General features: G+C 36.4%; 1 protein-coding gene and 1 long non-coding RNA gene across 22 annotated transcripts in view; one reads left to right on the top strand and one right to left on the bottom strand.

Moving 5' to 3' along the window:
• LOC139357646 (uncharacterized) overlaps nucleotides 1-19,344 on the bottom strand; it is a 44,748-nt gene extending 25,404 nt beyond the window's left edge. For 2 of the 4 annotated variants that reach the window (XR_011611220.1, XR_011611217.1), the window contains exons 1-2: nucleotides 19,122-19,259; nucleotides 14,745-14,902 (exon numbers count right to left, since the gene is read on the bottom strand). This is a non-coding gene — a long non-coding RNA (uncharacterized lncRNA). Of the gene's footprint in view, nucleotides 1-14,744; nucleotides 14,903-19,121; nucleotides 19,260-19,324 lie in introns of those variants that run through there. The other 2 variants (XR_011611218.1, XR_011611219.1) reach the window with 2 other exon arrangements.
• Nucleotides 1-27,180, top strand: part of LOC105468948 (teneurin transmembrane protein 4) — a 3,228,145-nt gene that overhangs the window by 1,096,398 nt on the left and 2,104,567 nt on the right. The gene's annotated exons all lie outside the window — the stretch shown is intronic.

Genomic DNA, 27,180 nt, shown 5'->3' with positions numbered 1-27,180 from the left:
ATTTGGTATATGTATACAATAGAATAATATTCATTGAAAATAAATTAACTATTGATATACACAAAGCATGGATAAAACTCAAAACATCACGCTAAATGGAAGAGGCCCCACATAAAAAAAGCTTTATGATTTCATTTATATGAAGCTCTAGAAAAGGAAAAGCTACATTGACAGAAATAATACCAATGGTTAACAGGGCCAGGGGTGGAATGGGAATATATTGACTGCAGAGAAACATGAGGGAAGGTTTGGGGTATTGGAAATACATATTAACATTATCTATTATGACTACCATTACACTACTATATACACTTGTTAAAACTTATCAAATTGTACACTTAAAATCATTGAATGTTGTCTATAAAGCATATCTTAATAAAGTTAATGTAAAAAAAAGAATAAAAATTTTAAGTGACTTTTTAAAGTCAAGCTCAAAGGTATTTTATTTCCTATTTTTCTAGTGACCAGATTGTTCTAATATAAGCAGATGTGGCCAAAACACAGAATCTCTCTGACATCATATCTCATGCCAGACTGGCCTTCTAGTGCCTACATTTTACTGCCCTAATTTGACTGATGAGGAGACTAAAACTTGATGAGGCTATGTAGCTGAAATGTAGAAGAGCTGGCTGGATTGCGATCCCAGTTCCTCTCACTCCAAAACCTGTCTCTTCCTATAAATCTTACTAGAGAAGAAAGGACAGGAAGAAAAAGATGAAAAGTGCTATAACAAGTCCTCTCACTCCAAAACCTGTCTCTTCCTATAAATCTTACTAGAGAAGAAAGGACAGGAAGAAAAAGATGAAAAGTGCTATAACAAGAAATACACACATACACACACAGAATGCTTTAGGGATAACTTACAAAACCCTATTTGACCCCTAATTCCTTCTGTAACATTAGCTGATCTACAAGTAGAATTTCTTTTGCCTGAGTTGATAATGAATGATGTTGGCAAATCCTTTCTCCTGTTTCCCAGAAGCACAGCCAGGCTACATTTTCCAATGTCCCTTATGGTTAGATTGGTCATATGACTGAATTATAACGAATGAAATATGATCAGAAGTGATACATACAACTTATAGGCATGAACATAAAACCCTTCCACATGTTCCTCTATGAGTTTTTCTCCTTTCAGCTTGGGAAAGGAGATGATCTCAACGGCAACCTCAGAAACTATGAACTGAAGATACCAGAGCTGTCACAGTCTTGGTTCAAGACTGGCTGTGTGGAAAAGAGCTTCTCCCAGCAAAACAAAACTCACACAAACACTACCACCAACTTATTCCTGTCAGACTAGGACCAGTCATTAATATGAGCAATAAACAAACTTCTATTGTGCTGAGCTAACCACATTTAATTAGATCTATTTGTCACCATAATCTAGCCTACCCTGACTAATATAAATAGGTTAGAGGCAGTCCAAGTCCTAGTATTAACAGAAGAAAACCTTAAGCAAGTTAAATTTGATAAAATTTAATGGATCAAGGAACAGTTCACAAACCAGGCAGCCCTCAGAACCTAAACAGGTTCATAGAACTCTGGTCTGCAATGTGGTCAGACAATATTTACAGATAGGAAATGGAAATGAGGTACAGAAAATGAAAGTGAGGTACAGAGACAGCTCGATTGATTATATTTCAGCGTTTGCCTTATTGGAACATAGTTTGAACAGTTGACTGCCTGCAATTGACTGAAGCTCAACTGCTGTGGTTGGCTGACCCTCAGCTGTTTGTTATAAAAGCATGCCCCTAATTTAGGCTTTCAGTTTATGCATTAAGTTAGGTTGCAGTTTGTTATGTCAGTACTAGAGTATGGAGATATCCTCAGGACAAATTCAGTTTGATATAACACTAGTGTCATAGCAGGCTGAGTATTTTAATTAAGCCCTTGCCGAATGTTGGATTGTATTATTTCAGTTTCAAATTATGGCCCACTCTGAACATTCCATTCATAGTGAAGGAGATAGTTTGCCCTAAATCCTAGAAATATCTGAATTTTGGCACTCATCCATGTAGAATTAGCAACACCTGACCCAAGATTGTCTTACTAACTTTGTGCAAATGAATTATTTCAAGGAATAGTAGAACACTGATAAAGACTTACTCTTAAACTAAATCTGTTAACGCTCTATCTCCTAGAAAATCAAGTCAATTCAACATTATCAAATGTGACTGCTTCTAGTAGCAGGCCTCTTCCTCAAAGGGGGCATATGTAAAATAAGAGGATTGGACTGCAGAGGGACACTAACTCCTCTGAGACAATGCTCACGTCACCCAGATTCAATTTTTCTTTCCTTAGACACTGTCCAGATACGCATTGCAAACATTGGTTTTCCTCTCTCTGCGTTTTTCTCAGCTGCCATTGCTGACAACCTATTTTCTCTTAACATATTTTTCTTCTTTAGCTCAGCTAATACCAATGAATCAAGTCTTGTTCTGGCTTGGGAACTATTCATTCTCTTTGAAGAGACTCTTCATATTTCTAAACCCATCCATTATATGTTGATTTTATCAGTCAAACATTCTGTGTTCTCCGGAGACATTCAGGCATTATTCAGCCAACAATTCACGCCAGCTCACCAGTATATAGATTAAAACACACACACACACACCAAGAACTTAAAAAACAAAAGCCTCACCTCATTCAGCCTGTGTTACAGAAGTAATCAGCAAATGATTTGCTTACATTTTCCTCTTGTTAGATAATGTAATATGAAAGAAAGAGCCAGTTAGATCTAGGTTCAAAAACTTGCACAAAACCTACTGGGGATGTGCTACTTGGATCAATTTGTTTGGACTCTCTTTCCTATAAAGTAAGAAAATTAAAACCATATGTTTTGGGTAATTATTAAATGTGCTAATTTCCTCTTTTCTCAGTTCAACATAGGATAGGCCGCATTGAGTTTGCCATCCCTGTGAGTACATTACATTCTGTACTCTAGGTATTGGGTTGGTACAAAAGTAATTGTGGTTTTTGCCACACTTACATTCACTTGTAAGGCATTTCTAGAGGGTTCTTAAGTATCTGATAAAATCTCTGATGAAATGACCTATTAAAATCCCTTACAAATTTGAGGGCCTGATGGGCTTTTGATAAATTTCATAGAAGTAGACCAAGTATGAGAGAAACCTGCAATGTTGATCTTGCCAGAGTTTTCAGATTGTGAGTGACATTGAAATCACATGCCTATAACTAAAGAGGCAATGGGCGAGGGCCATGATTCATCATGGCCTGGTTCAAGTCCACAGTGCAAGCAAAAACAATTATTTTCTTATTTGCTGTATTTAATATTGGAATACTTGAACTCTTCTTACAGAATTAAAGGTTGTCTGTGGAAGAGGGAGTCACTGAGACTATATTAATTCAATCTTACAACAAGCTGTAATTTTAATTCACATTGAAGAATGTGTTTTACAGAATATCTGATAATAAATCATACTAAGTACACAGAAAGCCTTCTAATCCTAGAAGTGTATAAATAGGACCTGGATGACAGTTTCTTAGGGTAAAAATGGAGACGTCACAGTTAAAAGATAGGACTTCACCTTGTGGCAAGGCTGTTCTAAAACTAATTGTGTGACCTTGTGAAAGTCACTTAACCACTTTGACTTTTAGTTTTATTATCAATAAGTCACACTTGTAATCCTTACCACAGAAGATTGTTATAAGGAATAGAAATATCTATAAGGTACCTAGGCAATTTGTGTAATATAGCAGGCAGTAAAATATGGTAGCAGTAGTTATTATTAAAAAGAAATTCCGGCCGGGTTCAGTGGCTCACGCCTGTAACCGCAGAACTTTGGGAGGCTTAGGTGGGTCGATCACAAGGTCAGAAGGTTGAGACCATCCTGGCCAACAGGATGAAACCCCGTCTATACTAAAAATACAAAAATTAGCCAGGCATGGTGGTGGACACCTGTAGTCCCAGCTACTGGGGGCTGAGGCGGGAGAATCGCTTGAACCCAGGAGGCAGAGGTTGCAGTGATCCGAGATCGTGCCACTGCACTCCAGCCTGGTGACAGAGCAAGACTGTGTCTCAAAACAAAATAAAATTCCTGCAATGAGTTGTGTCTTCAGAAAATCACTACCTCTGGGATCCTCGTGATTGAGATAGTGATAATGTCACCTGCTCTGTGTTGTTTTCGTGTGCATCAAAAAGATAACACAAATGCAATTGCTTTGCAAACTGTAAACATTCTGTAAACCTAAATAAGTTTTGCATTATATATGTCATTATTATTATCATTACAGTCACTTTCAATTCTAAATTTGTAACTTTGTAAAAAAAATAAACAAAGGAGTCACTGATTCACATGGGAAATGATTATTTCCTCCAAGATTAGAGTCTCCTTTCATAAAAACAGTCAACAAAATATTGAGCCAAATCGTAAATTACTTGAAACAAAAAAGCCAAAAATCTTAGCGACATATCTCACAGCAGTTTTCAAGGTGTAATCTATACTCTAATCGTCATGAGCAGGTTAGGTCACTACTGATCACCTGCTGAAAAGTCTCCACTTAATAACCCCATCACATTTCACTTGTGATACTTATTGAATCAGCCTAAATATCTTTCCCCTCCTCCTTTGACATCAATGCTTAGCAAATACATATAATAGCCCTTAACCAATGTAGCTATTCTGGTATTTTAGTCTTTGGCAGTTTATGGTTTTTTTTTAATTGACATGTGTTTGTAACTTCCCTAATGTCTTGTTTCTTGCTTAACAGAATCTTTGTTTCCTTATTTAGAGATGATATTCAATATTCTTCATGCAGTCTCATTGAAGCCTTAGGGGATGCTATCATGAATATATTAGCAGTAAAGCAGTTTTATTTCCTATGGCATGAAATGTATACTCTATTCCCCAACATTTTAAAAAGTGAATATTATAAAGCAGACAATAAGAAAAGGCAATTGATTTGTGTAAGACTCAGTCTCAATACATGGGCCATAATGTATTAATTAATATGAGACTGACTTATCAAATGAGGGTTATAAAGTGAAATTTTAAATACCCTTGCCCAGACTGCGGAGTTCTAATTCAATTAATTGTTCCACAGATTTTAACTGACCAGTAGTCATCTTTGACATTTTTGAGTCCACAAGCTATAAACAAATTTTAAAACCCCAAAAACCTATATGAAAAAGAGCAACAACAAGAACAGTCCCTTGAGGTTGATATTCATTTAGGATGTTGAGAAATATGAAGTATTCTCGACTGAGAATTCCCTTCTCTGTTAAAAAAAACAAAAACAAAAACAAAAACAAAACAAAAAAAACCAACAACAAACAAAAAAAAACCCAGCAAGCTCTCCAGAGAAAAAGGTTAAACCAAGGCTGAGTTGAAATCTTCCTTTTTCTCCAAAAGAAGGGTCTCATTGATGACCTCCTCAAGGCTTGTGTGTCCTTTCATTACTAGAAGCCTAAAATGTGAAGGGTGAATATTCCCTCAGGCAAGGAATGGAAACAGGACAGAAAGCCACAGACGCCTGCCATTGTCTCTCTACACAAACTGTTTTGTTAAGCATACCTTACTCTGTAAAGCAGGGGTGTCCAATCATTTGGCTTCTCTGAACCACACCAGAAGAATAAGAATTGCCTTGGGCCACACATAAAATACGCTAACACTAATGATAGCTGATGAGCTTTAAAAAATTGTAAAATAAAATCGTATAATGTTTTAAGAAAGTTTAAGAATTTTTGTTGTGCTGCATTCAAAGCTGTCCTTGGCCACATGCGGCCATGTGCCGCAGGTTGGACAAGCTTGCCGTAGAGCTTTTCTGCCTCATTGTCTAGAATAATGCATGACTGCAGCCTGTTAGTTTACCATCACCCATCCCTCCACCCATTCTGTCATCATATTCCCTGAGAATCTACTGTTTGACAGGCATTGTAGGTAATGGGGATATAGAGATACAGAAAGCATAGTACCTGTTTTAAAGGGTATAATTTGAGGTATTTCAAGGGTAACATTTTTTCGCATATGCTCTTACAGAGACCAAACAACAAATATGTGGTAAGGCGTACTATATTGTAAAGAATGTAAGAGTGGGTAACAAGAGAAGAGGCTGAACATGTGTATATAGAATTAATTATAAGACACTTGGGCCAAACTGAGTCAAGCAGGTTTTCATATGGCTCAGTTTTGCAAATATTTTGACATACCAATTGTTTAAAGGAAGCTAAATACACATTTCCAAGCTTACTGAACAATGGGAATTTAGTTTGTTTTAAGTTTACTTTTGTTTATCATGGAGCAGTGACTAGGAATTATGTGGAAATTAAATTGCAGATGATAGGAAGTCATTGGGTGATTAGAAACCAGGTAAATCATGCACAGATTTAAATTTTAGCAAAATACTCTTACATCAATGGCAGAATAATTGTTATAAATAAGAGCAGATAGGGAGGAGAGTAGTTGAAGTATCTAAGCATTAGTTCAAATAAGGAACAAGAAAATTCTTCACTGAGGTAGTGATAGTTGAAAGAAAAGAGAATACGTAGAGAGCTGGTTGATTTTCAGAACTTCTGGTAAGGTTGAACTATATAGGAACTAAGAGGACCAGAAGGAAAATAGAGGAAAAGATAATGTGTGCACTTGGACACATTGAATTTGAGGAGCCTTGGGTATGCATGTTCAGTAGGACATCCTGGCATTCTGAAGAGGTGTAGGTAGAAGTGAAAACTATGGTAGTAGATTATATTTTCTGGAGTTATAAAGGCAGGAGTCTAAACTACTTTGTGATTTTTGCAGAGTATTCAGGACTCTGATTAAGGAGTCTACCTGTTTTACACTGGGCATTTATGACGTAGTGTCTCTAGCTGTTCCCTTATACAGGTGCTTTATCAAACTCACCTCCCGTTCCACATGTGCAAGAGGGAAAAAAGAGCTAATACATCACTTAACCACTCGCTCCAAAAAGCAGAATAAAAGGTTAGGTGCGATATAAAACTCATTTTATACGGTTTAAAGCATATTATCTCCATATGTTCATGTTCTACTAAAATTTTTCTTATACAATGATCTTGAAAACAATTTCTACATAGAGTAGGCCCTCTGTATTCATGGATTCCATATCTGTGGATTTAATGAACCATGGATCAAAAATATTTAGAAAATTTGCCTCTGTATTGAACATGTATGATTGTATCCTATTAAGTATTATAGGTAACCTAGAGATGATTTACAGTATAGGGGAAGATGTACATAGGTTATATGCAAATACTCTGCCATTTCATATCAAGGACGTGGAACATCTGTGGATTTGAGTGTTCATGGGAGATCCTGAATCCAACTGCCCACTAATACAGAGAAACAGATGTACTATAAAGTCTAGGGAAGAAACAAGAACAAGAAGAATATTTCTACAGGCAAAGGATCCTTGGAGACTTCTTTTTTCAGTGACATATGAAACTTGTTTTATAAACATCATATTTTGCTGTGAATTCAGATTTCAAACAAGTGTTTTATGTTAACTAAAAAGATAAATTTTTCCTTAAAGTTTCACCTGGGAAATGAGTTAAGTAAAACTGAGCATCAGAAAGTAACAGCAATATTTGACTATTAATTTATCGTCCTTACTTTTATTTGTCAGTGACTGCCTCCAACTGCAATTTATGGTGGTGATGAAGGAAGAGGTGAGGATATGATCTCTAGCACAGGGGCAGGTTGGATGTGTAGAAATAGGAACTCTAAGCTGCCAATATATTTTTGCAGTAGTGGAATGAGGTCTATTTCTATTCTGGTGTTGCGACCAACTATTGGTTATGACTGTAGTAGGGTTCCCTCATTTCTCTCTCTCACTCCCATTATCTGTAAAATATTACACTACAAAGGTCCCTTCAGCTTTATGCTCATACAATTTAAACATAGCATATTTTCTTTGAGGCTTCTATAAGTATCCCTGAAAACTGGTTTAGAAAGAAATGTGATCAAAAAGAACATATTTAAAGGGAAGAAACTTTTCTAATTCCTAACATTTCTCATTCAGAACACAAGACCCTACTGTACTTGCAACTATGGACTGCACATTTTGTCTTAATAGTATTAATCCAAAGTAGTACTGACATTCAAAATATCCATCCCAGAAGAGCCATTTGCATTTATTCTTAAACTTCCATTAGCATATTTCTGATTATTATGATTGTTGAATCATACCTTTCTAAAGTTGGAGTGTAGACATTATTGCCAAGTTCCTACCTCTGTTTGTTTCAGCTCTATCATTAATTATAATTCTAATTAAATCAAAACAAACTGACTTACTAAATTCTAATTCTTATCTGAACATTTTCTTGGTTTAGTCTTTGGCAGCATCAGAAACATACTGTGACATTAAAAATTACTGCAGACCCCTTCTAATAGTCCCCTTTTTTGTTGTCTGTCCTCCATTGACTGCACACTGTATTATTTATGGCAAATGGAAGGCTCACAGTGGAATTCTTGATTGTACTGTATCAATACATAAGGTCAGTTGAACATCTGAATGTTTCTAAAATCCTCCGAAATAATTTCTGCCACATCAAAGGAATGTTGCCTGAGAAAAATGATAGTAGCTATCAGTAAGCACCAACATTCAGTCCCCTTTTAAAGATTTTACTTTAAATTTTCTAAGCAAAATTTGGTCTGCATTTATAACACCAGAAAATAATCGCTGAGTCTGAAGAGCAAGTGGAGCAGGAAAACACTTTAGTTGGGGAGGTGGGGGTAAGAAAATATCTAATAAGGTATGATTGGCATTATTACTAGAAAAGGGGTAAAAGTTGGAGAATTGTGGTGGTGGATGTTGAGAGAAATGACCATTCTCTTTTCCCAAGAACTCTGGTCAACTGGGTAATAAATGAATCATAGCTGGTGGCTAGAAGGAATGTTCTCATATATATTTTACTGAGATAGTTCTGTCTATCTGAAAGAGCATATATTATTGAAAACGTTATTTTTATTCCATCTATAGCCCCTGCACACATACATCAAAGCTAAGTGGGAAAAAAAAGGAGTTAGTCTTAATCTTCAGAAAAGACAGACAAAATAAGAAACAAAATTAAATTGAAAAAATAACTGTCTTTCAGATGACAATACTTTCCTGTTTTCTCAAATGCATTTTTATTTGGGGTTAGTGCAATTAATTCATGCTCTTTGGTCTGAAAAGATTCCCACACAAACTGAATTCCTGAGTGATGCAGAACTGTATCAAGTATTTAGTCTAAAATCATTCACTACTTAAATATCATCTAGCAATAGGGGTTCTAGACATATTAATGGGTGTTGAACCCATTATAGATTTTGTAAGCAAGTCTTATTCTGAGTTTTAATTCCATTTTGTTACCTAACTTTTTGTGATTCATGTATTTCTTGCTTTTAATTGGTTGCGAGTTGTTTGAGGAAGGGGTCTTTTCCTTCACTGTTCCTGTGTCTCCAAGATTAACCAAAGTGTCTGGCACCTGGGGTAGACCTACTAAGTGTCAGCGGTATTCATGCACAGTAAGAATACTGTACACATCATCTGTATTTTTACCTCTTTCTGTCATACATAGAAGTAATTTATTTTCCTGGTATTGGTGACCAAGAATCTGTAAGCTACAAAAATTTTCCCTCAAGAAAGTGAAAGGAAGAAAAAAATGCTGAGCACTTACTGTCAGATTATGCCAGGGGTTATCAAATATATATTTTATATTAAATTCTTGCAGCAACCTTGGCAGGGAGGTATTATCACTCCAGTTAGCAAATGAGGAAAAATTAATGCTTAGAAAGATGAATTAACTTACCCTTGACCTTTAAATTCTTAAATGGCAGAATCAAGATATATGTCACATGCAGTTTTCAGACTATGTGGCAACATAGTCATAGAAACCACCAGGATTGCGTGAGTGTGTGTGTGTCCGTGTGTGTGTGTGACAGAGAGATTGTGTGTGTGTATGTGGTGTGTTGAGACAGAGAGAAAGAGATAGAGTTAGAGAGAGCAGTTATCCTTTATGAAGGTCCTTTAAGTGATTTTGTTCCATCGATGGTCAGTCAACCAGTGCATCCTGTACTGATACTGATCCATCATGCTCTAAGAGAAATGAGGACATCATCATGTCTTCCCAAACAGCCCTGAAGCAATCTTCCTCTGCTCAACTTCTGGAATACTAGGGAGGACACAATCAGATGCTACCTAGCAGTTTAGACCATCCCATAAATTCATGTCTTTTTAAAATTTTAAATTCAGGGCTACCTGTACAGGTTTGTTATATAGGTGAATTTGTGTTATGAAGATTTGTTGTACAGATTTTTTTGTCACCCAGGTATTAAGCGTAGTATCCGTTAGTTATTTTTTTTCTGATCCTCTCCCTTCACCCTCCAATTGGCCCCATTTTCTGTTGTCCCCCAATTATGGGTCTATGTGTTCTCATCATTTAGCTCCACTTATAAGTGAGAACACGGGGTACTTAGTTTTCTGTTCCTGTTAACTATTCGTCCGTTTGCTAAGGATACCATCTCACACCAGTCAGAATGGCTATTATTAAAAAGTCAAAAAATAACTGGTGCTAGCGAAGTTGTGGAGAAAAGGGAACACTTATACACTGTTGGTGGTGCGTAAATTAGTTAAACCATTGTGGAAAACAGTGTGGCAGTTCCTCAAAGACCTAAGAACAAAATTACCATTCGACTTAGCAATCCCATTACTGGATATATACCCAAAGGAATACAAATCCTTCTGTCATAAAGACACATGCATGAGTATGTTTATTGCAGCACTATCCACAATAGCAAAGACATGGAATCAATCTAAATGTCCATTAATGGTAGACTTCAGGTTGATCATTCTTCCCACAAAACTTCACTCAGACACATTGTGGTGTCTTCATTTAAGAGGTTCACTCAAAATAGAATGTGTCCTATTTCCCCTCTACATTGAAAAAGAAATGCCTGTTGATCCCTTAAAACCTCTCTTAAATATGATCTTCCCATGACATCCTCCCCAGCATTCTCATAGTGCTGGTCATTTCCTTAGCACTTTGTACTGGTCTCTATTGTAGTATTTATTACAGTCACTGAAAATATTTCCTTACTTGCCCCTCTTCTACAAGACATTCTGGCATGATGTTTGACAGTATTCTATCTACTAGGTAATATTTTCTGAAAGAAAGTGTGGACTGGTTAGGACCTCAACTTGACAAACAATGGTCAGTGATCAGCATTTTATTAACTTTTTCCTTAGGCATGACTAACCCTTATGTAAGTCTCTATCTTGGTCTTAGGAAAAAAAGAAAAATTAGTATGAAAAATTCTAATCTCATTCTTACTGCTAGAAAGAAAATTTAAGGCTTTTATGCTTATTTCTTCTTCCATATCTGGAAGAAGAAAGGAGCTGAAAAAGAAAGAAGTGTTAATATTAAGAAAATGAAAGAAAGAGAGATCAGGATGCAATTGAATTCCAATCCTGACATTACCATTTAATAATATTGGGCCTCTATAAAGCATACATAAAAATGAAAATAAAATAAGAGTGGGACAAAATAATATGTATCTCACTGGATAATCAACCTTTACATAACCTAATATATTTAAAAGGCACTGACTTCAAAATTTGAGCTGAATGAAATTTTACTTTTACTTTTACTTTTACCTTTTCTTTGATTCACTCTTTCATTTGGCTCTGTTTCTCTGAATCAGCCATTCTCTTCTCTTTTAAAACACAACTCAAGGATCACCTCATTCAAAAAATCTTTCCTAGCTGAACTAATAGAATTAGTGTGTGTAGAGAGCAGAGGGAGGGTCTTCTCTGTACAGCTATATGCCCGAGGATTCCTTCTGAAGTATCATCTTGTGTGGTCCTAATAGCGTATTATTTCTTTTCTCTCAAATCTATCTGATTAGAAGAACTGTAGCCTAAACTCTCACAGTTCCTAGTGCAAGTTAAGTATTGAATCAATATATGTTAGACATAACTAAATTCTGAGCCCCCACAATGCATTTTATCTTTATAGAGACACTTATGAACCACCTCAAATTTAACTTCTTTTGAGTATTTTGTTTCTCCCAAAGCATTTCCTAAACTACCCAACACAAGGTTTATATACTATGGCTGATCAGACAATGTTTACTGATGGAAAGGAATCTAGGGAGCTATAATCAAATGAGTCACTTCTTCAAACTACCTAAACAAATTGTATTCTTAACCATTTTATTCCATGTGTCTTGATGTGTTTTTTTTTTTTCCATTTTACAAATAGTAATAGAAGGCTTCAAAACATTTGAATTTTGAATTGTAATAAAGAAAGAATCTGAAGATACATACTCCTGGCCCTCCCCTACGCAATTCAACACCACAAGCATTTATTGCACAGTTACAGGATGCAATTGTCATCATCCATAGTTAATTATAATTTTAAACAAATTGAAGATGCTTAATCAAATGACAAAACTAAGTTATTAGTACAGAAATCATTTTTTATCCCAAGTGGATCACCTTTACCGAATTCTACCAAGTTTTTTCATGACTAGCATGCCATTTTTCTCATATAAATGACATGCGGTAATAACCATCTATAATCACAATTCCTGCTTAGTTGTTAGCAGAGCATTTACACATTTTCAATCTTTTGAAGGAGGAGAGGGATTGCTTTAGTTCCATTTTATAAATAAGGCAAACGAGTCTGCGGTACAGTTATTTACAGAAAATTTCTATGAATTTAGAGACCAATATCACGCTGGAAATCTTTCTTCAAATAATCTTGCTGAGATCATAATCTGTTTCACCAATAAGTGAATATCTTACTGTTTCTTCAAGAGTAATGGGAGCATAACCACACAATTTTTATATATGTGGCCGATTTTTCTGTTAGAAGCTTTCTTTTTAAATACCATTTTATTTTCATTGACCTTTCCTCTGTTGAAGATTGACATATGTGAACAATTAATTTTGTATTAATTACTGTCTAATATCATTATTGAAAATAACCATTGTTTAAATTGTGATTATTATCTTAATAAAATACTCATTTGTTCTGTATACATTTGGCTAAAATTTTGCTGATGCAATGCAGTTGCAGAAATGTAAATCCAGGATTATCCCTTCAAGGAAGTAAATTAATGCCTTGATAGCAAGGCATTATTTCATTTATCGTGACCATCTCTCATCACTTATAGTAGCTCCTGTTGCATTGTGTGAGGAAGAATTATGAGGCTGTGTTTAGTCCTAATAAGAAAGGAGGTTATAATCAACTAGTAATATCTGCAGTGGGAAAAGTAGGAGAAATAACGGAATATAGGTTAAAAAAATGCCTGGTATAGTGGATAATAATTCTTTTGATTTGTTAGTAATTTTATTTTGGTTTTCACAATAAAAACATATGAATATTTTAAATTTTCTAAATAATACGTGCTCATTGAACAACAATATAAAATACTATGTTTAAGAATAAAATGGAAACATATTCCTCCACCACATTTCACTCTGAGATGCCTACCATTAATGTTTGCTGATTATCCTTATATAGTTTATGTCTATAAACATAAACATGCAAACAGTATTTATACACCTCAGATTAACATAGATTATATCACACACATATACTTATCTTGGATATAGATAGTTTTTATTTTCTGGAAATTGTTTTGTAAGTTTTTTGGTTTGTTTGATGTTCCAATGCTAATCTTTTCTCTTCTTCCACCATCCCTAGTTTACCTGACCCATGTAAGCAATGCTGGTATTTATCCATGCTGATGGATGTACACCAATACATATCTACAGATATATATAGATATAAATATATAGATACAAATATACTATATAAATATATTTTGTATATGGGTATATGTATAGTTTTATCATTATTTGTTTAAAAACAAACATTTTTTACATGTTTTGCAGCATATCAACATTTTTTATTTAACAAAACAACCTGAAAGTCCCTTCCAGTTAACTGCTGAGCTATGTTGTTTAAAGACTTTTTGATACAGTTTACAAAGCACTTTGAAATCTAGTTTTTAATTTAATGTCAGCAGAATAATTTAACAGAATTCTTCCTGCTGGAAAGAATTCACCATTCTAGATGACACTAAGAATATTTGTAATTCAGTGGGGAAGGTAAAAATAACAATATTGGCAAGAATTTGGAAAGAGTTAATTCCAAACCTCATGGATCGCGTGGAGGGATTCAAGACTTCAGTGGAGGAAACTAGATACTGTTGTTTCTTTCTTTCTTTCTTTCTTTCTTTCTTTCTTTCTTTCTTTCTTTCTTTCTTTCTTTCTTTCTTTCTTTCTTTCTTTCTTTCTTTCTTTCTTTCTTTTTTAAGTCTTATAATGAATAAACTATAGTTTTGGGGGATTAAGTGACTTGTCCAGGTGAAACAAACATTAGCTGATAAGAAACAAAGTTGTATGCAGTTCATCCTATCCCAAGCCCATTGCCCTTCCCATTCCTATAGTAATTGCCACAGTTAACTTGACAACACTCAAGGGAAAGGAGGAAAGGTTCTGAATGAGAAACTTTTCAGTGAACTCAACCAAGGTCACTGTCAGGATGATCTATGTGGGAAGTACTATTCTATTCATATTACAGAATAAGACTTTGAAATCAAAGTCTACACATGCTCAACTTTTCCTACCAAGGTAAAGGCAAGAACTAAGCCTACTGTGTGCCAAATCCTACATTCTTTTTATTATAATATATTAAATTTGGGTCTGAACATTATGTGTCATTTATAATAGTTATTTAAAAATCACCTTCTGAGGCCAGCCTTTTTATAATTATTTACCTTTTTACCTCTTTCTGGGAAATGAAGATTTCAGAAACATACATGCAACAGAGATGGAGATTTTCTCTGACTGATTGCCACTTGGTGCCGTAGGAACAATAATAGTACTATTGATGAGACAGAGTACCATCCATACTCACATTGTAGTCACATTGGATCTACATGGAATTAACAAGAAAATATTTGTGGTCCAGAATTAGGACTTCTATGACTAAAGATAGTACATTTTATCTGTGCTCTCCTGATTTTTAAGGACCAGGCTGAGTGAGACTGAGGCAAAATCCTTGGGCAACTGCAATAATATCATTTATTTACAGCATATGAATACTTTTTAAAAAGCCACATATATTATATAATTCTATTCATTACATATAAGCCATATACAGTGATACAGATTTTCTCCAGATAACCAATGTTACTATGTCAATTTTTCAAGGGCTTGTTAATAGGTGTGTGTGTTCACGGGTATATGCGTATAATACCAACAGACATTCTGGCTTTGTATTAGATGCCTGTGTTTTGTATTATGCAAAATGTATAAAATTCTAAAAAACAGTAGATGGGTGGTAAAAATAGTGTTGTTTCACCAGGAAAAAATGTTCTGAACCTTAGGCTATAGGTAACTTAACATATGCCACTATAAATTGTAGCCTGTTTGACCAATTTTTAAAATAAGGTATTTTAGACCTATAAATACCATAAAATGTGCTCTATTGTATTTATTGTTTACCATCAACAGAGTACTCGACCCTTTAAAAAACATAAAATTACAACAAACTGCCCAATTGTGTATATTAGAATGTGAAGCTGAGTACAAGCAGTTGTGCTAGGCATTACATCTGTGTAAATAGGTCAACAATCTAGTGTTCAAACTCTCTTCATTTTTTTCTTTACTATTTAAACACACAAGTCTACATCCACAAAAAGGATAAAGGTGGTAGTATTTATGCATGTGCTATTTAAAACATTTATTACTCTGTTACCTACTGTATCTAAGGCATTAAATTAGGTGTTGCCATATGCATTATCTCATGTGATGACAATATGAACTTCATGAAGTGATCATTATTATTCTCACATTACCAAGGAGTTAACTTACTCTTCCAATGACTTGTGGCAGAATTAGGATGCTGTATAACTCCATTTTCATACTGCTATGAAGATATACCTGAGACGGGGTAATTTATTTAAAAAAAAAAAAAAAGAGACTTTGCTGGGCATGGTGGCTCATGCCTGTAATCCCAACACTTTGGAAGGCCAAGGTGGGTAGATCATCTGAGGTCAGGAGTTCAAGACTAGCCTGGCTAACATGGTGGAACCCTGTCTCCGCTAAAATTACAAAAAAAAAAATTAAACAGGCATGGTGGCAGGCTCCTATAATTCCAGCTACTTGGGAGGCTGAGGTGGGAGAATCATTTGAACCTGGGAGGCAGAGGTTGCAGTGAACTGAGATCATGCTATTGCACTCCAGCCTAGGCAACAAGAGCGAGACTCCCCCTCAAAAAAAAAAAAAAAAAAAAAAAAAAAAGAGGTTTAGTGGGCTTACAGTTTCACCTGGCTGGAAAAGCCTTATAATCATGGTGGAAGGCGAAGGAGGAGCAAAAGCACATCTTACATGGCAGTAGGCAAAACAGCATGTGCAGGGGAACTGCCCTTTATTAAACCATCAGGTCTCTTGAGACTTATTCACTATCACAAGAATAGCAAAGGCCAAACCTGTCCCCATGATTCAATTACATTCTGCCAGGTCCCTCCTATGACACATGGGGATTATGGGAGCTGCAATTCAAGATGAGATTTGGGTGGGGACACAGCCAAATCTTATCAGATGGGAAATTAAGTTTACCTGATTCAAAGACAAGTCCCCTGTTCTGCACCTGAACCTGCCATTCGAAAAGCCCTAATTGTTACATTGCTGACTGCTGATGTGAAGTTGTTGTTATTCTAAAACATGAAGGGTCATCCCTTTTCAGATACAAATGTAATTCCTAAATGGTACTGTCTTTTTTTTTCTCTCTCTCTGCAGGTGTAGGGGACAGAAGATAATAAGGCAGTTGTAGTTGGGTAACATTATTAGTATGTTGGATGTTTTACACAGCCCCAAATTACTGGGAAAATTCTAACACAACCCTCATATGCTCCTTGGTAGAAAAGAATTATAAATAATTTTTACAAGTTTCTATAAGAGCTAGCATTAATTGAGCAATTTCAGTATATGGAGTGGTTCAAGATTATATTCAGGATCTTTAAATGTTTTCTTTAATATAGTTCCTTTTTAAAAAAGTATCTAAGATTTAGGGATTTTTGAAATTCTGAACTTCATTAATAAGTCTATTTTTTCTTTCCAACTTTTAAGCTCAGTGGGTACACGTGCAGGTTTGTTGCATGGAAAAATTGTGTGTCATGGGAGTTTGGTGAACAAATCATTTTGTCATCTAGGTAATAAGCATAGTACCCAATAAGTGGTTTTTTGATCCTTTCCCTCCCTCTAACTCCACTGTCAAGTAGGCCTTGATGTCTATTGTTCCTTTCTTTGTATCCATGTATACTCAATGTTTAGTTGCATTTGTTTTTTTGTTCTTGAGTCAGATCATTTAGGATAATGGCCTCCACCTCCATTAATGTTGTTGCAAAGGATGTGACTTTAATCTTTTTTATGGCCACATATTATTCCATGGTGTATACGTACCACATTTTCTTTATTCAGTTCATCATCGACATTTAGGTGGGTTCCATGTCTTTGCTATTGTGAATAGTGCTGTGATGAACATATGCATATGTGCATCTTTATGGTAGAACAATTTATATTCCTTTTGGGTGCATACCCAATATTGGCATTGCTGGGTCAAATGGTAGTTCTGTTTTAAGTTCTTTGAGAAATCTCCAAGCTGCTTCCCACAGTGACTGATGGCTTGTACATTGGTTTTGAATCCTGAGACTTTGCTGAAGTTGTTGATTAGATCTAGAAGCTTTTGGGCAGAGACTATCAAGTTTTCTAGGTATAAAATCATATTACATTCAAAGAGAGATAGTTTGACTTCCCTCTTCCTATTTACATGCCTTTTACTTCTTCCTCTTGCCTGATTGCTCTGGCTAGAGCTTACAGTATTATGTTAATAGGCATACTGAGAGTGGGTATCCTTGTCTTATTCTCTCAAAAGGAATCCTTTCAGCTTTTTCCCATTCAGTATGATGTTGACTATGAGTTTGTCATAGATGGCTCTTATTATTCTGATATATTTTCCTTAAATGGCTAGTTTGTTGAGGGTTTTAAACATGAAAAAATGTTGATTTTTATCTAAAGCCTTTTCTGCATGTATTGACATGGTCATGTGGTTTTTATTTTTAGTTCTGTTTATGTGATGAATCACATTTATTGATTTTTCTATGTTGAACCAACCTTGCATCCCAAGAATAAAGCCAGTTTCGTCATGGTGAATTAACTTTTTGATGTGCTGCTGGATTCTGTTTGCTGGGATTTTGTTGAGAATTTTTGCATCTACGTTCATCACGAATGCTGGCCTAAACTTTTATTTATTGTGTGTCTACCAGGTTTTGGTATCAGAATGATGCTAGACTCATGTGATAGGTTAGGGAAGAATCTCTCCACCTCGATTTTTTGGAATAGTTTCAGTAGGATTGGTACCAGCTCTTCTTTATACATCTGGTAAAATTTGACTGTGAATCTATCTATCTGGTCCAGAGCTTTTTCTGATTGATAGGTTTTTTATTACTGACTCCATTTTGGAACTCATTATTGCTGTGTTCAGGGTTTCAATTTCTTCTTAGCTCAGTCTTAGGAGTTTGTTTGTTTCCAGGAATTTATTCATTTCTTCTAGGTTTTCTAGTTTGTGTGCATAGAGGTGTTTCTAATAGTCTCTGAGGGTTTTTTGTATTTCTGCAGAATCAGTGGTACTGTTCCTTTGTCATTTCTGATTGTGTTTATTTGGATCTTCTATCTTTTTTTCTTTATTGGTCTAACTAGTGGTCTATCAATCTTATTTATTCTTTCAAAAACACCAACTTTTGGTTTCGTCAATCTTTTTATGGTTTTTTGCATCTCCATTTTATTCAGTTCAAGCTCCAATTTTGGTTACTTTTCTTCTGTTGCTAGTTTTGCAGTTGGTTTGCTATTGTTTTTCTACTTCCTCTAAGTATGAGGTTAGGTTGTTCATTTGAGATCTTTCTAACCTTTTTATGTGGGTATTTACTGCTATAAACTTTTATCTTAATACTACATTAGCTATCCCAGAGATTCTGGTATGTTGTATCTATAAAGCTAATTTAAAGGGTATCATTTATTGAACACTAAAAATGTGTAATCTATCACTGTAGTTGAGGGATAAAAGATATAATTTGATAAATTTTCATACTCACTGTTCATTGTGGTATATACTATTTCATTTTATAGCTGAGATACTGATGTTAGAGAAGTTAAATATTTCCTCCAAGGAAACATGTCAGTAAATTGCAGAACCTGGATCAGAATGCAGGATTTTAAGCTCCAAAGGTTTGTCCCACAAAATGTGTGTGTGTGTATGTGTGTGTTTAGGTAGGGGGCTTGATTTCATCTTGGTTACCTCAATGGTCTTTTAAATCCTTCACTGCATATTGATTACATGTTCAGTATTCTAATACTGTTATGTCAGAATGGGACTGAAACCTACTGTACGTTCCTAAACAAAAATCAAAACCACTTCTTAGTTGGATGATGCATTGCCAAAGATCGGTGTATCTTTCACTAAGTTACAAACTCAGGTTCAGGGATAGAATGGAGGTGTTGGTTTCCTTAAATTTACATTTTGGTATAGAACTTCACAGAAATGCATTTTAGTTAATCAGCCACTTAACTACATATACCTTTTTTATATTACTCATGTGATAGTTATTTCTGATTGAACAGACCTGATGCTTAGTTATCCTGGTGTCAGAGCCAAAATTACAACAACTTTGAAGAATTTTAACCTTCCTAGATCTTCAGAATCTTGAAATTGGGGGTAAAATTATGACTTTGTCCACTTCACACATTTTACAGATGAGTAAACTGAAGTACACTCCTGTCTTAGTCTGCTTGGGTTGCCAAAACAAAAATACCAAAGTCTGAGTGGCATGAACAACAGAGATTTATTGTTTATTTATATTTATTTATTTATTTCTCAGAATTCTGGAGGCTGAGAAGTCCAAGATAAAGGAGCCAGAATATCTGGTATCTAATGAGGGCTCCCTTCCTACCTGTAGCTGGCCATCTTCTTATTGTATTCGCACATGGTGGAAAGCAGAAAAAAAGAGAGAGAATGGAAGCTTCCTTGTGTCTTCTTAAAAAGGCATTAATCCCATTTATGAGGGCTCCACTCTCATGATCTAATGACCTCTCAAAGGCCTTATTTCCAAACACCGTAAACTTGGGGGCCAGGATTTCAACATATGAATTTTGGGAGAACACAAACATTCAATCAATAACAACATTCTTGCAGTAAAATTGTAGGCTTTTCAGTACCTCTCTCATGATTTGACCTTATCTTCTATTCTTGTCTCCCTACTTTCCCATTCCTACCACTTAATTCTTGTGAAATATCAAACTGCATAAAGTCCTTACTCCATAAGAGTCCACCAGACTGACACCCCCTCTTCTGTCCCAGCGGTTATCCCAGTGGTCCCTCTCTTTGAAGGCTTTCCTTGTCTTTCCCAGGACTCCATCTCTACCCACCTCCATCTTACCCCATTTTCCCCTAACACCTTCTACTGATTACTATGATAGCCCCATAGGGCTGTTTTTTATTTTCTCATTAATGTCTCAGTTCCCAACTTCTATGTCAACTCTCTGATGGCAGATCTATGTCTTTCTATTATTGTTATCCCAGCCCAAATGCAATATAATTACTGAATCAATAGTTGATAAATGTATAACTCGATTCCAGTGTATCACAAATTAGACAGTTAAACGACAGGTGAAGTATATTAGTTTCTTCTATGGCTGCCATACCAAAAGAGAACAAACTTGGTTGCCTAAAGCAACAGAAATGCATTTGTTCACAATTCAGGAGTCCAGAAGCCTGAAATCAAGTTATTGGCAGGAGTTGTTCCTTATGAAGGCTCTAAGAGAGAAATGCCTCATGCCTCTCTCCTTGCTTCTGGTGATTGCCAGCAATACCCGGTGTTGCTTGACTTCTAGGTACATTACTTCAATGTCTATCTATGTCTTTACATGACCTTCTCCTCTCCATGTCTCTCTGTGTCCTATCCTTTTCTAATAAAAAACTAGTCATTGAATTTAGGGCCAACTCTAAATCAAGAGTGACTTAACGTCGAGATCCTTAACTAATTAATTATATCAACAAAGACCTTATTTCCCAAAAAGTTCACATTTTTAGGTTCTAAGTAGACATAAATTTATGGGTACAGTATTCAACCCACTCTACAGGGCTAAAACGGTATGCCTAGTCACTTTTCTTAGTGTCAGAGCTGAGACTATAAATCCCTATTTCCTTGGAGCACACTCTCTCTTAGATGATTCATACATTTGATTTAGTAACTAAAACCTGCCAACCTGTTTGCTTTAGCAATTTGAAAGACAGAGACCGTCTTCCACAAATATCCTACTTTTCTAAATGAAATTAATGGAATTAATATCCCATGCTCTGTCCTCTGTGTCTGACTCTTAATGATTTTGCTAGGATGAGAAAGTTTGTAATTAACTATACAAACTAGGAGAGAGATGGGGTGAGTTAGAGCTGACTCATACTCTGGAGGTTGTGTATGGCTGTATGTACTTCTTAATACTTCTGATTCTCGAGGGTTGTAATTATCTCAAGATAGGTAAAACTATTTTTAGGAAATGTCTTTTTCCTTTCCTCACAAAAAGAAGCTCTTCCTTCCCCAGACTGTTTGCTAAACCATGAGACTTAGCAGCAGCCTGTAATTTCTCTCTTCTCTCCCTTCCTTTCTTCTGCTCTCCTCCTCTCTCTTAAACAGAAGTATAGAAATTGAGTCAGTCTTGCAGTGTTCTTTTCATCCCGAAGAAAAAGATTCTCAAAACAAGCCAACAGATCAAATAAGCCACCTTAGGTTAAAATATTTTCAATTATTTACCCTTTGCTGTAGTCTGAATATTTGTGTCCCCTCCTGCCCAAATTTATGTGTTAAAATCCTATCCCCCAAAATGATGATATTAGGAGGTTAGGCATTTAGGGATGTGATTAGATCATGAGGGCTAAACTCTCATGAATGGGTTGAGTAGTTTACAAAAAAGGCCCAGAGGAGTTCCTGTGCCCTCTTTACTATGCGAAGACCCAGCAAGAAGTCAGTGGTCTGCAAAGAGGGTCCTCACCAAAATCAGACTATGCTGGCACTCTGATCTTGGACTTCCCAGCCTCTAGAATTGTGAGAAATAAGCTTCTGTTGTTTATAAGCCACCCAGTCTAAGGTATTTTGTTATAGTTGCCCAAATAAACTAAGACATTACTTGATCCATTTATTTTCTGTGATGGCATTTCTCTTAACATTCTAGTCACTTTAAATTTTCATTTATATTAGCCTCATCCCATCTCTTTAAGGTATGTTTTATTATGCTCATTTTACAATTGAGGAAAGTGAGATTCAGAGAGTTGTACCATGTGTTCAGAATCGCATAGCTAGTAAGTGGTAGTGCTAGGTTTCCAAACAATTCCTCTGATTTCTAGTCTCAAGCTCTCTCTAGTTTTCTGTGTCTGTGTTAAGATCATCTCATTTAGAAGCCTCATTAAGAAGCCTTAATCCTTCTACATTTTTATATTACAACCAAGATAAGAACAATACCAAGAAGGTCAGAGTTGGTCTTGGGATATCCCTGGTTTCTCCCTGCTGCTCTACTTATGAGCTTTAGATTTTTCTTGAACCTGACATAAGAATTGTTGATAATAGTACTTAAATGACCATCTATCAAGAATGTTCTTCAGGGGGTGTTTTGCTCTCAGTAAGTGGCCTGAAGAAGATTCCATGATTTCCTAGGCCAGTTTGTTTATTGAGGAAATACAAGATATCAGTCACTTCCACTTAATTTAAGCCAAAACAAAATAAATCTCTTCCATTTTCATAGAGATTTTAGTTTGGAAAGGATTCATTTTATTGGCACAGCAATTCTATGAAGTAGGTACAATTCAGTACAATTTTTAAATGAGCAAACTGAGTTTCCTTTCTCAGAGTTATTTTTATTTTAAATAAGCTTCCTAACATTCAGATGAAAGTCTCTGTCTCCTGTTCTGTGAATTCCATTTACTGGTGAGCATCTGTAGAAATGACTAGGTTAAGTGCAGAAGCCCTTAAAATCATAACAAATTGTGACTGTTTATATAACCTGTCTGTCATTATGGATTCTGGTAATATTGGTAGTAAAATGAAAGCAAATGTTGAAGCAAGAAAGGCAAAGAGAGAGAGAGAGAGAAAGAGAGAAAGTTGAATCAACAAACTTGAAAACAGATTCATAAAGTCATTCACTTGATTAATGTTTATCACGTGTCAAAAATTGGGCTAGGGACTGGTGATACAGTGGTTAATAAGACATTGTCTTTCCTTACACTCTAGAGGGAAATACAAACAAATAATAAATTATAACAATGTGTGGTGAAGGATGACAAAGAAGTAAGTGTATGGACTCATAGAAATCCTTAGCTGGGTGTTCAACCCAAACTTGGGAACTGAGAAATTGCCCTGTCACAGGAGTCCTCGTGAAGAGACCACCAAACAGGCTTTGTGTGAGCAATCAAGCTTTTTAATCACCTGGGTGCAGGCGGATTGAGTCCGAAAAAGGAGTCAGCAAAGGGAGATAGGGGTGGGGCAGTTTTATAGGATTTGGGTGGGTAGCGGAAAACTACAATCAAAGGGGGTTGTTCTCTTGCGGGCAGGGGCCAGGGTCACAAGGTGCTGGGTGGGGCAGCTGCTGAGACTCATTGTTCAGGAGAAGGAATTTCACAAGGCAATATCATCAGTTAAGACAAGAACCGATCAGTTTCACTTCTTTTATGGTTCTTCAGTTGCCTCAGGCCATCTGAATATATACATGCAGGCTTGGGCTCAGAGGCCTGACACACCCCTCCTTTTACAGACAAGGACACTGTGTTTTAGAAAACAAACGACACAGAGAGTACACCAACATAAGATATTGAGAGACAGGACTAGCTGGATTTCCTAGGCTAAGAATTCCTAAGCCTAGCTGGGGAAGGAGACCTCACCCACCTTTAAACACGGGGCTTGTAACTCAGCTCACACCCGATCTATCAGGTAGTAAAGAGGGTTCACTAAAATACCAATTAGACTAAAAGCAGGAGGTAAAGAAATAGTCAAATCATCTATCGCCTGAGAGCACGGGGGAGGGACAGTGATTGGGATGTAAACCCAGGCATTTCCAGCCTGCAGTGGCAACCCCTTTTGGTCCCCTCATGTTGTTTGGGAGCTGTGTTTTCACTCTATTAAATCTTGCAATTGCACACTCTTCTGGTCCCTGTTTGTTCAGGCTCTAGCTGAGCTTTTGCTCGCTGTCCACCATTGCTGAATGTCGTCGTCGCAGACCCGCCATTGACTTCCAGGCTCCGGATTCGGCAGGGTGTCCACTGCACTTCTGATCCAGCAAGGTGCCCACTGCTGCTCCCGATCGGGCTAAAGGCTCACCATTGTTCCTGTGTGGCTAAGTGCCGGGGTTCGTCCTAATCGAGCTGAACACTAGTCGCTGGGTTCCACAGTTCCCTTCTGTGACCCACGGCTTCTAATAGAGCCATAACACTCACTGCATGGCTCAAGGTTCCATTCCTTGAAATCCGTGAGGCCAAGAACCCCAGGTCAGAGAACAAAAGGCGCCCCCATCTTGGGAGTGGCCCACCCCCATCTTGGGAGCGCTAAGAACAAAGACCTGCTGGTAACAATATCTGGTATTTATGTTACTGGACCATAATTTATATAGATGTTACAGCTGGGAATTGGGGTTTGTTACTCATTCTAAGTTACTTTTACCCTGGTGCTTGAAAGCTTAGACCTTGTTTCATGGGCATAATGGAACTTCTAAAATTTCTGAAAATCCTAGTAGCATGGCTCTACTGCTACATGCTCTGGTTTCTAAATTCTATCCCTAGTTATATAAAGGCAGAAATAGTCAGTGGATAAAGCTAGTTTCCGTACTAGGTCTTCTTTCTCCATCTACGGCTCTTTCAGCTCTACAATTCATTCTATCCCAGTGGCTCTCAACTGGGTGTGATTTTGCCCCCCAGGGCACATTTGGCAATGTCTGGTAATATTCTTGTGATCACAACACCGTGTGGGGTGGAGGTGCCATTTGCATCGAGTAATTGAGCAATGGAAGCCAAGAATGCAGCCAAACATGCAATAATGCACAGGACAGTCTCCACAAAAAAGACTCACCAGTCTGAAATATATAATTAGTGAAAGAAAAGGTAAAAGAAAGTTTTATTCTGTTAATGTGTATTTTATGATAAGTAGAGCATTGTGCCAATATTCAAATCAGCCTCTGTTGAAAAGATTTATGTGGAAGCTGATATATACACATATATATCTAGTATGGGTGGCTTCTGCTTCAGTTTGTTTTATTAATTTTTTTCTTTTAGAATACATATAGTATATTGCCTAGCACAGTATGCAACACATATCAGGCCCTTTATATATATTTCTTGAATAAATAAAGCGTTATTGGATAAATTATTATTATTGTCTACTACTCTTTAGCCAATTTATATATTTACTCCCTAAATTTAAAAATAATCATTCAAAGAAGGTCAAATTATCTGCCCTTTTTTTTTTTTTTAGACAGAGTTCTGCTCTTTCGCCCAGGCTGGAGTGATGTGGCGCAATCTTAGCTCACTGCGACCTCTGCCCCTGGGTTCAAGCGATTCTCCTGCCTCAGCCTCCCAAGTAGCTGGGATTACAGGTCCCCACCACCACGCCCAGCTAATTTTTGTATTTTTAGTAGAGACAGGGTTTTGTCATGTTGGTCAGGGTGCTGTCCAACTCTGACCTCAGGTGATCCGCAGGCCTGGGCCTTCCAAAGCGCTGGGATTACAGGCGTGGGCCGGCGCCGGCGCATCTGCAATTTTTTTTTTTTTCCAGAAGTGAAAGTCAGTTTATTAAGAAAGTAAAGGAATAAAAGAATGACTACTCTATAGACAGTGCAGCCCCATCTGCACTTTTAAGATTTAGTGTCATATCCCTAAAAGTGGCTGAATTGCTCTTGGAATTTCTCCAAAATTTGGGGAACTGATGAAAAGAGTTCCTGATGATTTCCTGGGAGACTGTTTTGTGTATTATCCCTTACAAATGTAGTTGCTAGGCCAGGCGCGGTGGCTCATGCCTGTAACACCAGCACTTTGAGAGGCCAAGGCGGGTGGATCACGAGGTCGGGAGATAGAGGCCATCCTGGCCAACATGGTGAAACCCTGTCTCGACTAAGAATACAAAAATTAGTGGGCACGGTGGTGGGAGCCTGTAGTCCCTGCTACTCAGGAGGCTGAGGCAGGAGAATCGCTTGAACCTGGGAGGTGGAGGTTGCAGTGAGCTGAGATCGCGCCACTGCGCTCCAGCCTGGGGGACAGAGAGAGACTGCGAGACTCCGTCTCAAAAAAATTAAAAAAAAAAAAAAAAAAAGTAGTTGCTACACCCATAGAATCTAGAAAGTTGTACAGCATTAGTATTTTTTTTTTTTAATTAAAGCTTATTGGTTTACTGCTACCATAAATATTTGTTACTTTAAAATTTACACAAAATTGGACTTCACTACCCTTACTCTCATTTAAAGTGTATCTCCACTGTGATTTTGGACTCAGAGCCTCTCCCCCAACCAAAAATGTTAAAAAAATAAATAAATAAACAAAGCCCCTAGAGTTTATGGCATTTCTTTTTGGAATACTTTCCTCATTTGCCAAATTCTTGTTTACTTTTAAGTTCTTTCTCTGTGTAAAATCAGATTGCAAAACATGAATATAATAGGACAACTTAACTTTAGCTTCTTACAAAAATGACTTTAAATATTGGACAAATGGGTTTTGATGTGTGTATATGTGTGTGTGCCATACGTGCTCTCTAGAAGCATTTATTTGGATAACATTTTGGTGCTTTTATTGTTAAAAGCATTAGAGGTAGATGTTATTCCTCATTTTATCGAATAGTTTTCAATTGTAAGGAGAATGGGGACTAGTGGTAGGTATTGATAAGTATTAAACACCAGTTCTGTACCAAGACTTGTGCTGGGTACTTTAGGTTCATATATATTTTCATTTTTTTAATAAGCATGTATGAAATATGTTACTGTTTGAGCTTTAGAGATGAAGTTAAGAAATGAGTAGTCAATAAGCATATAAAAATATGCTCAACTTCATTAGAAAAAAGGTAAATTCATATTACAATGACAAAGAACATTTTATCCATCAGATTTAAAGAAATTAAAATATCCAACTGTTGT

Source organism: Macaca nemestrina, chromosome 12 (assembly GCF_043159975.1).
Source record: "Macaca nemestrina isolate mMacNem1 chromosome 12, mMacNem.hap1, whole genome shotgun sequence".
In the NCBI taxonomy this organism is placed as follows: Eukaryota; Metazoa; Chordata; class Mammalia; order Primates; family Cercopithecidae; genus Macaca; species Macaca nemestrina.
Note: the sequence above shows the minus strand (reverse complement) of the source record. Positions and strands in the feature narration are given on the sequence as shown.